Here is a 12,164-nt window from a genome sequence, read left to right as displayed (position 1 = left end):
GGGTCAAAACAGTGTTATGGACTCTTCACAAACTCCCTGTCTTTTCACAGCACTAGTTGCAGCTTTTTCCATACCACAAAAAAGTATTCATTAAAAAAGAGATTAAATTGTTGTACAATGCCTTCTAACTGGTAGTACTAGGAGCCTTCCATCTGGAACTACCCACTGGCTTGGCTTGCTTAGAACAAGTAGTTTCTATGGGTGAATATCCCCATGCATTTTTTGTTTTTGCTTTGTTTTGTTTTGTCATGACATCTACTGCCATTCTGAATATTCAAGCCCCAGCAGGGAGGTGCCATAACTTATGCATGAATGCAGGAAGGGTCTATCATTGTGATGGGTGACAAGCCGCTCACAATTCATCTTCTGTCTCAAAGGTACCTGTGGTTATCTTGCTAACCACCCAAACAATGTATCCTTGCTGGATTCAAACGTAATGAGAAGCTACTGTGCACCTGCACTGTGGCTCAAATATTTTCCGAATAGCACTGGTCACTGCAATGAGAAGCCCTGCAGGAAAATTTAGCAACAGTTGTCCCATTTTCTTGCAAGCCTGCCCGTTCTCTCTGCCTGACTCAAACTACAGTCCATTTTTCCCCACACAGAGACATTTGGATCCCAACATTCTTGGACAGCGTTCCTCTTCCATATCTTTCTTCCCCATTCAAAAAAACTTCAGGAAAATGGTCGCATGATTAGTTCGCCTGAAAACACATTGCTGATCTAGTAACTAGCTTTTGTCATGTCCAAAGCTCTTGCTAGAAATTGCCTAAGGGAACACCCATTAATAGCTCTTAGACACAGAAAACAGAGAAATACCCAAACCATTATAAATCAATAAAGCAAATGTGTTGGACTCTACTTCACAGACAATGATAGCACACAGACAGTTACTTGTATTTTTATACTGTCTAGGAAGAGGTTTAAGAAAATGGTAGTCAGTTACATTAATAATGCCTTAACAAATGAAGAGGATTCTGCAATGCAGAGGATACTGTATAATTTCAAATAGAAATGTACCATAGAGCACACTGACCTCAAACCTTGATACTTAGCACTTTTACTGTGGAAGTGGAAGAACTCCAGTAGATGATCTGTTCTGGATTTATTCACATCCAAATACAGGGTGCTGCTCCTGCAGTAGCTTGTTATTTAGTTAGTTAGTTCTATATAGCTCCATAGACAAAGTTCTCATATGATTACTCTCTTACAGTTGCTTGGTTAAGTTTCAGTTGTTGCAGCTTGAGAACACTGACAATATTCTTGAAGAGGTTCAGGGGGGAAAATAATCAGAATAATTCCTGCAAACAAAGATCAAAAGTGCAGGTGAATACAAATAATGTACTACACCAGGATTTTTTCTGAAGTCCACAAGTAAGAAGGTGCCTTCACATGATACAACAAGCCACGCTGCCTTTTTATCAATGTTGGTCTGTTGTGGCATCCAGACCCTGCCATGGTCTTTCACCATGGTACATTTGCTCTTTAGAAACAGAAAAAACAGCAATTTTATGGTTTTTCCATACCTTGGTGGCTTGTTGTGTTGTTCAAACCTAGAAAACGTATGGTGTGGAGGCCATAATCAGGGAGTTGCTTATCAAGAGTGGCCATTATGGCTCTTGTCAAGCAGCTAGCCAGAGAAAGCCAAAGAAAGCTGCCATTTTATGCAAGCGTCAGGTGTGCCACCATTCTGCCTGGCTCCACCGTAAAGATCTCCTTTCAGCTGGGTGAAAACAAGCGGCAATGCTCAGCTGATTCTCCACCTACACCCTGGCCCATGCCCCTCATGTGCGCAGGGTTAGCTGGGCTGCTCAGTTGATTTCCTGACTGTCCCTTTCTCTCACTCCAGCTTGCCCCAACCCAGCATCCTCTTTGCTGAGGGTTCTGCGTTAGGGATGCCTCTTCAGCAAGGGGGAGTGAGAAAGGGTGCTGAACGTCCATATACGCCCGTCCGCCCCCTGAGATCTGCGGGAGAGGCCCTTCTCCGGGAACCCTCCGTGAAGGAAATTGGGAGGGTAGGTACTCGGAGGAGGGCTTTCTCAGCGGTGGCGCCCAATTTATGGAATGCGCTCCCCAGAGAGGTCCGCCTGGCACTGTTGTTATTTGTTTTTCAGCGCCAGGCGAAGACCTTTTTATTCAAACGTCATTTTAATTGCTAAAATTATTTGCTTAATTCTTCGGCCAGGGCGACTTATTTTATAATGTTAATGTGTTTTATATTTTTAGTGTTTTATATTTTAACTGATGTTTTGTAAGCCGCCCTGAGGCTTCGGCAAATGGGGCGGCATAGAAATTTTTTAATAAATAAATAAATAAATGCTGCTTCCCTTCATCACTACTCTTGCAAGGAAGGCCCTCAGGTGGCTGCTGGATTGGGGATGCTTCTCTCACAAGGACAGGATAGGGTGAGGAAATCAGCAGCTCTGTGCTGTTGCATTCCAAAACACTGCCCAGGGGGTGCCCAAAAACTGCCCAGATTTTGCCTGAGTGGGGATCAGGCACTCCTCCTTCTCCAGAAGTCTCACCTGGAGCAGGAGGCAAGGGTGCCTGATCAGCTCCCTCATTTTCTCTGCTGTGCTTCAAGGCATGAGCCCTGTTTGCACAGCAGAGACTGCTGACAGCCGCAGCAATCTAAACTGGGCTGACAACCTTAGAACCATAGAATAGCAGAGCTAGAAGGGGCCAGGAGGCCATCAGGTCCAACCTCCCGCTATTGCAGGACACTAAGTTACACCTTCCCCTTGAGGTGACCGTCCAGATGCCTTTTGAATGTAACTGGCAAGGGAGAGTCCACAGCTTCCCCAGGTAACATGTGCCATTGTCATACTGCTCTGGCACCAGTTCATCCTGGTGTCTGGTCTAAATCTGGTTTCGAGAAGCAATCCTGTTCTTACTCTTGGTGACAGCCTTTGAGGTACTTGTAGAGTGCTCTGATAGCTCCCCCCACTCTTCTTTTCTTGAGGCTGAACATGCCCAGCCTTGGACAGCCCAGTCATGGTTGTCAAAGAGAAGAGCCTCATTCCCCACTAGGCGGTCTCTTGAGATACTGCCTGGATGACTGCAAGGGAAGGAGAGAGTGGGAGGGAGGAGAGTTGCCACCATGAGCCTGTTCATTTGTCAGGCCCATCAAGATGAAAGACTGTGAACCACAGTAATCATGCAGAGTTCCTTGTGATCTGTGAACTGAGCCAGGTGGCAGGGGGACAGGGGGACAGGGGGACAGGGGGGGAGAGAGAGAGAGAGAGAGAGAGAGAGAGAGAGAGAGAGAGAGAGAGAGAGAGAGAGAGAGAGGAAGCTCCATTTTCTCAAATTCAGTCCTCACATGTTACACAATGAACTCAGTTTGGGGAAATTAAGAGCACAACATGTTTTCAGGATTTATATATGCAGGGACAATGGTTCATCACTCTGATAGGTTGTTGCATTCTGCTAAATGCTTGCTTCAGGCCACATTTTGAGTGCACGCAATGGATCCTTTTGTCTGCAGTAGCAGAAATGTTGAAAGAAATATATTTCTTTCTTCTTTTTCTTCTTCAGCAAATGGTATATATCCAACACTGCTACTCCACTGACTTGGGGGAGTGGGGTTGGAATTCTCCCTCCCCGATATGTGGCCTCAAGATCTGCTCCAGAAGGATGGGTGAGCAGATGCTGGAGAAGATTGTCAGGTATGGTGGGGAGGCAAGTGGGAAAAATCCCATGAATTTGCAGTTTGATGTAAAGTTGGGTTGGATTTTATGGTTAAATTTTAATCCAATGCCAATGCAGAAAGCAATGTACATCTAACTGGAGGAGACCAAAGGTTCCTTTTAATTCAGTGAGTTATATGCCAGTGTTGAGAATAGGGCTCAAACATACTGTGGCCTCCCTCGCCCCCCTGAATTGAAGTTCCACCTGCTTTCATTGGGAGGGATTCAAAGGTATGAAGGACCAACTGTGTGGATCCAAGTGGGCCTTGTTGCCTCTTCTTTCCATGGCAGTCTCTCCAAGTCCCTGAAAGTGCCACACAGAGAATTAGGAGGCATTGTTCAATGAGGTGAGCACAGGGGAGGAAGGATCCACCAAAACTGGTGAGACGGGCATTTCATGAGTGACCCCCTTCCTCTTCCTTGTGGAAAATGCTTTTCTCACCGAGGGCAGATTGTAGTGTGTGTGCTTTGCTGTATGAAAGATGCCCCACCTCAAAGCTTTAGGTCCTTGAAGAAGGCATTTTTCCTGCACTGTTTGGAGGGGTTAAATGGAAAACAATAGCAAAATAGTCTTCAGAGTGTCTGAGAACCAGTCTGCCTGTCAGCTGACTACCTCAATCACCAAACAATGAACAGAAGAGGTGAGGAGAAAGAGCGGGGAGCTACTGCTTTTCTGGTAACTTCACCACCTTTCTGAAAGTGATATTATTTTCCTCACACCCACCCAAAAGATGTCTTGCTTTTCCCACTCCCCCCACACTCAGATCCTCCAAGTTCTATGGAAAGGTTCCCTGGGGAATCTTTGGCTCAGCCCCAGCATTTACTATTTTCATATTTTCCAGGCAGCACAAATTCTTAAGGATGAGTGTGCACAGCTACAAACCAGAACTCATGCTGTGTCCAAAATAAAATAAATTGCTGTCGCTACTGCCAGATGTATGACCTTGTGCCTCCAGATCATATAAATTAGATCAGCACAAAATAGTTTTCCTCAGCTACAGAAAGACTGAAATATTTCACTAGACAGGCAGAGTGGGGTATATATTTACTGAATGTTAAGTATTACTGTTTGTCTTGTTTCAGTGTCTCAACTAAAAAACCATACTCGGCGGGAAAGGGAGAGATGATACATCTATCATGTAATAAAATTATATAAATTAGGACTGAATGTGCTAGTCAGTTGTTGCAGTCATTTCAAGAAGTTCAGGTGACAAATGTGGCTGGGTTTCCATAGAGCTTCTCCGGCTGCAAGCTTGACTGATAATTAGCTCCTCCTCTCCCATAATGATCTACACTAGCAACTCTTCTACATAATGGTTCTACGTTAGGGGCCAGATGCATTATGGATGAACAAAAACTTTGGGCGTTTGCTCAGTGGCTGCCAAGCTGCCCGCAGTGCCAAGTGTCTGCTGGAGCATGTTTTCTTTGCACGGATCTGAGAGGAATGCAGTCGCCATCTGGGGTGGTTGGTGGGCCTTCCTGAGGCTGTTGGCAACTGCTTGACAGTGCTGACCCATGGCACACGACTAGCACATTGCTACCCTGGCATAGGATTGACTCCCACTTAAAAGATGGCATCATATACTGCTATTATGTAATAATGTCGCGGGACCATGGTAACTAGCCAATCCTGCCCTCTTCTGGACTGTAACTTGAGGATAGAGGTACAAGTGTAATCAGCTTTGATAGCACCTACTCCTGGCTAGGCGGAAAGGAGAGGCTGTCTGTCTGTCTGTCTGTCTGTCTGTCTGTCTGATTATGTATTGTTATAAGCGATATGGGTTGTCCCATAAATGGAAATGGAACAGTTCTGTGACAAACTGGTTTTTGAAGCAACCATACAGTCATCTGTGGAGTTTGCCATACCCAGGATTAGGGAGAATATATTTGATGATGTCTTATATATGTATGTGAGCATACACAAGCAGAGCCAAGAGTTGGCCCCAGAAGCACCAAACAATAAGGAATGGGGACAGCATGATTTAGTCCAGAATCTGACAGTCATGACAGATGAGAGATGTCTTCTCTAAATGCAGCCTTCTATTTCCCGGAGCACTGAAATAACAACAGATGAGAATGTCATACTTCAAATTAAAAAGGGGAGAAAAGGGAGGGAAAGCGTTCTGCATCCTTCCTATGACTAAGAGCAAAACATGACATCAGGCCGCAGAATTACGCATGCATTATTGAACAGCATTACTGCGGTGAATGAGGAAATGATGGAGAAAAGCAACTTAAGGGGGATAAAATGGGGTCACTCAGTCTTTTTAACAGGCTTCTTCCCCATGGCACTGAGCTTGGCATGCATATGGCTGGACATGGATAGTTGCAATTTGTGCCCTGCAAGGCTCTTCAGCCTACTGTTGCTGGAAAGTCCATCAGTGCCCTAATCTCCCAGCAAGACTGCCAGTGATGTCTGCTAGAAAGCTCTGCTTCATTTACCCAGGAGCATTCAGTACAACAGCCTTGTACAGCTGCCATCATAAAGCTACCTATGAGTGCTCTAGTCTAAGCAGCCAAGCAAAAATTTTAAAGGCCACGCGCCTGAAATTTTATTATAAGCAGAAACAGAGTTGCTGGGAGTGAGGAGGAGGAACAAAGCAAGGAATATTGTTCTGTTTCCAGGGAAATCACATGTAGCCCTAGCTTAAGCTAGGTCACTGCCAATTTGCCAAAAAGGAGGAATTGCAACAGCAGAAGGGGCAGGTGCATCTATCTGCATAGGTATTGTTGAATATGCAAATTTGTGTACGCAAGTGCACATTTAGACATTTGCACTATAATTTAAATAGAATACATCTTGACATAGTGGGAAAGTCTATGTGTCTCCCTGCTGACTATGTTATCCAGGCCCAAAACGTTAATAGACAAGTTCAAGGGCCCTTTGCTTTCCCTCCTTATGGTTGTTTAAACCATACTTGGACTGGATAGTACATTGAAAATAGGACACCTCAAAGACAGTACTGTTCTTTGCCAGCATTCTAAAATAGAGGATTGTTATTTGTACCTAGGACACTCTAGTTCAGATGTCATTACTGCTAGGGATGGAGAGGAAATTGCCATGTCTCTGAACTTGGCTGCTGAAATCACTTTTTGGGCAATCTTTCTGAATTTAGACAACCCGGTATACCATTCTAAAAATAACAAAAAGGTTTAAACATGACCTAGTAGAGATTCGTGTTTATCAACAGGGACATTTAAATAAAAGCATCAGGACTTTGCAGGACCCATTCAGTAAAATCTGTTGAAAGTGAGAGTCAGGCTTTCTTTGCTTTGTGTTTGGAACTACAAAAAATTGAGCTGAAAAGAAAAATCCTGGGTCTGAACAGATTGCTGGCTGAGGATACCCCCCCCCCTTCTTTGTTTCACCTCTCCCTCTTCTTTGTGTTCCTGTCTTCTTTATGTCCATTTCAGGTTTCCCCCCTTCCCATCCTCCACTGAGCTCTCCCCACCAGTATAAAATTCAGCCCCTTGCTTCAAGCTACAGCAGCTGATGACCTTTGACTGGTGACTACACCTTCTGTGTCTTGCCTTGGCAACCAGTAGAGGGAATATATCTCCAAGGCACTGGCGTGTTGACTGTGTCAAGAGCAAGATCAGCCTATGTGATATTGATTTGTGGCTCTATGAGGCCAGCACGGGGAATCGATAGCCAGGAAATCATGGTACGATTCTCTAAAGCACATCCTGTATATTTGCATTTTGGGAAAGCATGAAGAAAAAGTTTGCATAAAAATAGGAATTATATGACTAGAAAAAGACAAAGGATAATATGACATCTAATATTCCTTGCGATATAACTTAAGAGTCTTTCATGCATACACTTAGGTAGTGAAAACGACATCACCCAGGCACAAATTGCAGGACTGTCAAGTTCTTCAACTTTTATCTGGTAGAGGCTATTCAGTTTTCACAACTTCCACGGTGATTTGCATTGTGTTCCTTCCTGCCAGAAACCAAACCTGAAATGAATCAGTTCTTTTTAAAAACAAAACAAAGAAACAAACAGCTTGATTGAAGCTTGAGTTAAGGTTAAAAGAGCCCTTAACTTAAAACATTCTAAGAATCCTTTACTTAGGCACCAAATAGAACAAATAATTTTATCAATCTTACATCAAAATTAACATATTTTGTTCTGAATAAAAATTAAAACAGTAAAGAAATAGGATGGCAATGGGTGTGGAATCCACCCTGAAAATAAGCTAGATGCTGTTCCTGCCAGAAGATCAGCCTTACTATGGTTGTCTCTCTTCCGACCTCTTCTGCCTGCCACGAAGTATCCCAGGGGACTTGCTGGCTGAAGTCACTTTGCTTTCTTTTCCTTTGGTGATTACTAGCCTTTTTCTGCTCACCAGTTCCCTTTGTGTCCTTTTCCCTTTCTTGGAGATAATTATTCTTGGAGATAATTTTTCATGTTCTTTAATGAAAAGGGCAATTGAAGGGGCTGTCAGTGGTTCACCATTGGATTTTTATATACAACTGAATGAATACAATTGTTTATTGTTTATTTTCTTTTTTGTGATGAGTTTTTGGGTGGTTTTCTGAAGTTACCTAGGTGCACAACTCCAAATAACTATGACGGGAAGGTTGTTTGGATAAAGTTCTGGTAGGTGCCTGCTATCAAAGTGTAGCAGGCAGGAATGATGGGAATTGACCAAGAGAACTTGCAAATACTACTTGTGGTCACTTCACAGCGGTCAAATTGAGGACTGTCCCTGAGGGTTCCATGCTTGAGAAAGGGGAGGGGAGACAGGAGTCAAAGCAGATATTCCAGGATGCAGACAGGACATGAGGAAAGACAGTGTCTATGCATGGCCCGGGGTCTGGAAGTCAGTGTGAAAGCAGTCATGGTCAAGAAACCAGCCAACAGTCAAGAATTAGGTAGACAACAGAGCAAGGAGCAAGGAGCTGAGGCAGGATAACCGGGTGGGATTCGGAAGTAGCAAAGGTGTCACAAACCAAGCAAGGCATGGCAGGAACCAGAGCCAACAAGGGTCAGGTGAGATGCAGCAGCTGGGACACATGGCAGCCAGCAGGAAGACCTACATCGTTGAGGTGATACAGCAAGGCAGAAACTGGATGCAGCAAAGGTCGGGCAAGATGCAGACACCAGAACTAGGAAGACCTGTATTGATGAGCCAAGGCAGCAAGCAGAGATACAGCAGGGCCCAGAAAGGCAAGAACCAGATGCAGCAAGGGTCAGGCAAGAACCAGGGAGCTTGGAGAAAGATGTGCATTTCTGAGAATGCCAGTGGAGGGAAGAGCTTATTCTTGCAGAGCTCCATCCCAAGTTCTCTTATCTTGTGCTCATCAGGCTACCAATGCTCCAACTTTTCCCCACTTTTCTGTGTCTCCAGTTACTTGGAAAAGTGAGGATCATGAGGCCACCTACTTTTCACAAGCACTTCTCCTGGACAGCTGTCAAAAGAAAGGCTTTTCTTTTAAACTGTAAATATCCATTTTTTTCCCTAGAAGAAAACAGACAGATTTATAGCTGCCTAGTTTCTTGTTTAAAACAAACATTGACACCTGGATGACAACCAAAAGTAACACCTTAAGCCTGGGTAAACTGGATGGACTTCAGTGGTGCTGAAAATGTAATAAGAAAGGCAAACCCTCATCCATGCTGGACTCATTCAGTGCTCAGGTTTGTATTGGGCTTGAGCTGTAAAATCCAGGTCTTGGTCTCTGGTTAGAATGAGTGGCGTAACCCTATAGTTGCCTTGTTTAGCTCACTAGGTATTGTTTTCCCAAGACCTTGAGAAAGATGGCCAAAGGAAGGACAAGCAGCTGTCCTGTTTTGAGAGAATGCACCTTATCAGAAGCTACTAATGAGTTTATAATTTGTTAAATGCTTAGTTTAATTAGCTTATGCTATTGTATCCTATCATTTTGGCACATGAAGAAACTGCTCAGAAATCATACTATTTTGTACTTTGATACTATTTTCTCTTACTATTGAGGTTTTCTTTTGAATTTGTTTTTCTCATAAACTGTTACTGGGGTGATAAAACTACAGAGTCAATTAAACTAAACTCCTTACCAGAAATTCTTTCTCCAGGATTTTGCTCAAATGGCCTATTCAGAATTGCTACTGGCCCCATTCTTGCATGACTAAGTGTATATGAATCAGTCAATAGACAGGAATTTATTTTCCCTTTTCATTAGTGTAGCAGTTTTAAATGCAGACCACAACCCAATTTGCATATGATAGCAATTTATGGGTTGTTTAGCCCATGAATTGCCAGGGTACTGTTCGGAGTGAAAGAACACACTACACTGCCTTCTTCATGTTTATTGCTTTAGCACAGCCATGACAGCCATAGCTTAGCTGTTGTGTGTGAACTAGTCACTGAGCACCAACACCTGAAACATGTGTAAATTAGCCTTTGCATGTATAAATTATGCAAATGTAATTTAACTCTTGTTGTGATTGAGGTGGAATAATAGTTATATAGACTTGGAATGGATCTTAGAGAGTATTATATGACAACATTTTCTCATAACCAAAGATCTAGGCTGACTTAGGCTAGCCAGATGTTCTCTGTTTGAACAGCTGCCAGAAAATTGTTCATTACTGAAAGAGATCTTCTATTTTTGAAGGCCTGTCCTGTCCAATTCCTCTTAAAATAAGATCCAGAAGGACTGCTGCCCACCCGTTAACACCTGGAAAGCAGGCTAAGCTGGCAGGCATGCATTCAGCTGGGCACAGGCTTCCTCGGTGTAGTGAAATAGGCTAAATTTCTATTTAAATTCTGGAGACTGATAAAGGCCACCTGAGTTGTGAGATTTGGGAATGTTCCTGCACTCATATACTTGTTAGGAATTGTACTGATTCAGTTTCTGCAGCCTGGAATAATTCTACTGGTATCCTGCCTTCTGTGAGTTCTTTGCTTCCTCCAAGTGCTTTCAAAAACAGCTTTCCCTTTGCTTTGTAATATTATAGGCTCTTCCTCACAGGATTCCTCTCTGAAAAAGTCTGTCATCTTTTCCTCTCTTCAGCGTAGTTCTTCTGTATATTCTTTCCACATTGTCTTTATTTTCTCCAGGTCAGATATTGTGTCCCACTGTTTGTCCTTCGGCTTTCCTAACCTAGGTTTGGATTTCCCTTTGATCTCTTGGATCTTTTGTCCTTCGGCTTTCCTAATCTAGGTTTGGATTTCCCTTTGATCTCTTGGATCTTTTGTCCTTCGGCTTTCCTAATCTAGGTTTGGATTTCCCTTTGATCTCTTGGATCTTCTAGTTGAAACCCTTTGTTTTTCCCCTTTTGTTGTCTCCTTATACTTCTTTGCACTGGCCATTTCACCTTTTGCTTTTGCTTCTCACCTGTTCTTAGCAACTGTGTTTCTTCTGTCATCCATCTAGACCTTTTGATTCTTTTTGCTACAAGAACTGTCTTTTTGCATTCTTCCATAAAAATGTATTTGGTTTCAGTCCACAATTTTATGACTCATAGCAATGCACATCTGCTCTTCATGTGGACCTTACATTCCTCAGGGATATTATTTAAGTTGTATTTTGGTATTACATTTCTGTGAGTAATCATTTTTAGCTTGACTCTGATTTTTTATATTACGAGTTCATGGTCACTACTGCAATCTGAGATAATACAGCTTCTCAGTCTCCAGATTCCACTTACGTAGCCTGATTTCTGAATTGGCTATCTGGTGAAGAGACTGTCCTTTAGTTACACTGGCCCAAAACCATTTATGGCTTAAACAGTAGCATAGCTTTGATCAAGCAGCAGCAGCATGGTCCCCATCGAATCCAGGAGTTCCTTTCCAAACAATGAGACGAGTTATACCACAGTTGTTCTTTCTTTCATTTTAAATCTGTGCCCTCAACATTTCAAAGGTCCTTGGAGCTCAAAGACCCCTCTTCTCTCTGTCATTTCCCTCTTGTAATTTCAAACCTATCTATTTCTGTATTCCTTGAATGTATAGCAACCATTATCTTATATTTCAGTGACACAATGTCACTTGTAAACTGAGAGACTTTCAGCCACAGATACTCCCTATTAGAAAGAACTCAACCAAAGACTGTGCTGGTCCCAGGGCAGCTTTTGGGAAGAGAGACAGGAAACACCGACAGTTCTCTCCCCTACTCCACCTGTCAACTTTAAAGGCATCAAGCACAACACACGTATGAAATTTGGCAGGCTTCATCCCCTCCCATGAGTTACAAAGTCTGAAAATGCCATTCAGTTCTGCCAAAGAATAGTTATAGATAGTTCTGCTTTGGTTTTTCTTTGTAAGTCTCAAAACATAAAGGCTCCTTACACAAACTCCTGTACACCTTGGAATTTTCTGAATTCTGGCAGGTTTCATCTGCTTACAAGGACCCTTACGAGTGAAGACGCAATCAAAGTCTGCCACAAAAAGGTTATAGCAGATTTAGTCATTCTAGATGTCACTGGACTGCAGCTGCCGTCAGACCTAGCCAGTGCAGCCAAGGGTGATGAAAGGAGGTGCAGCC

Source organism: Varanus komodoensis, unplaced genomic scaffold (assembly GCF_004798865.1).
Source record: "Varanus komodoensis strain SLA01 unplaced genomic scaffold, ASM479886v1 scaffold1, whole genome shotgun sequence".
Taxonomy (NCBI): Eukaryota; Metazoa; Chordata; class Lepidosauria; order Squamata; family Varanidae; genus Varanus; species Varanus komodoensis.
This window is presented reverse-complemented; position numbering follows the sequence as displayed.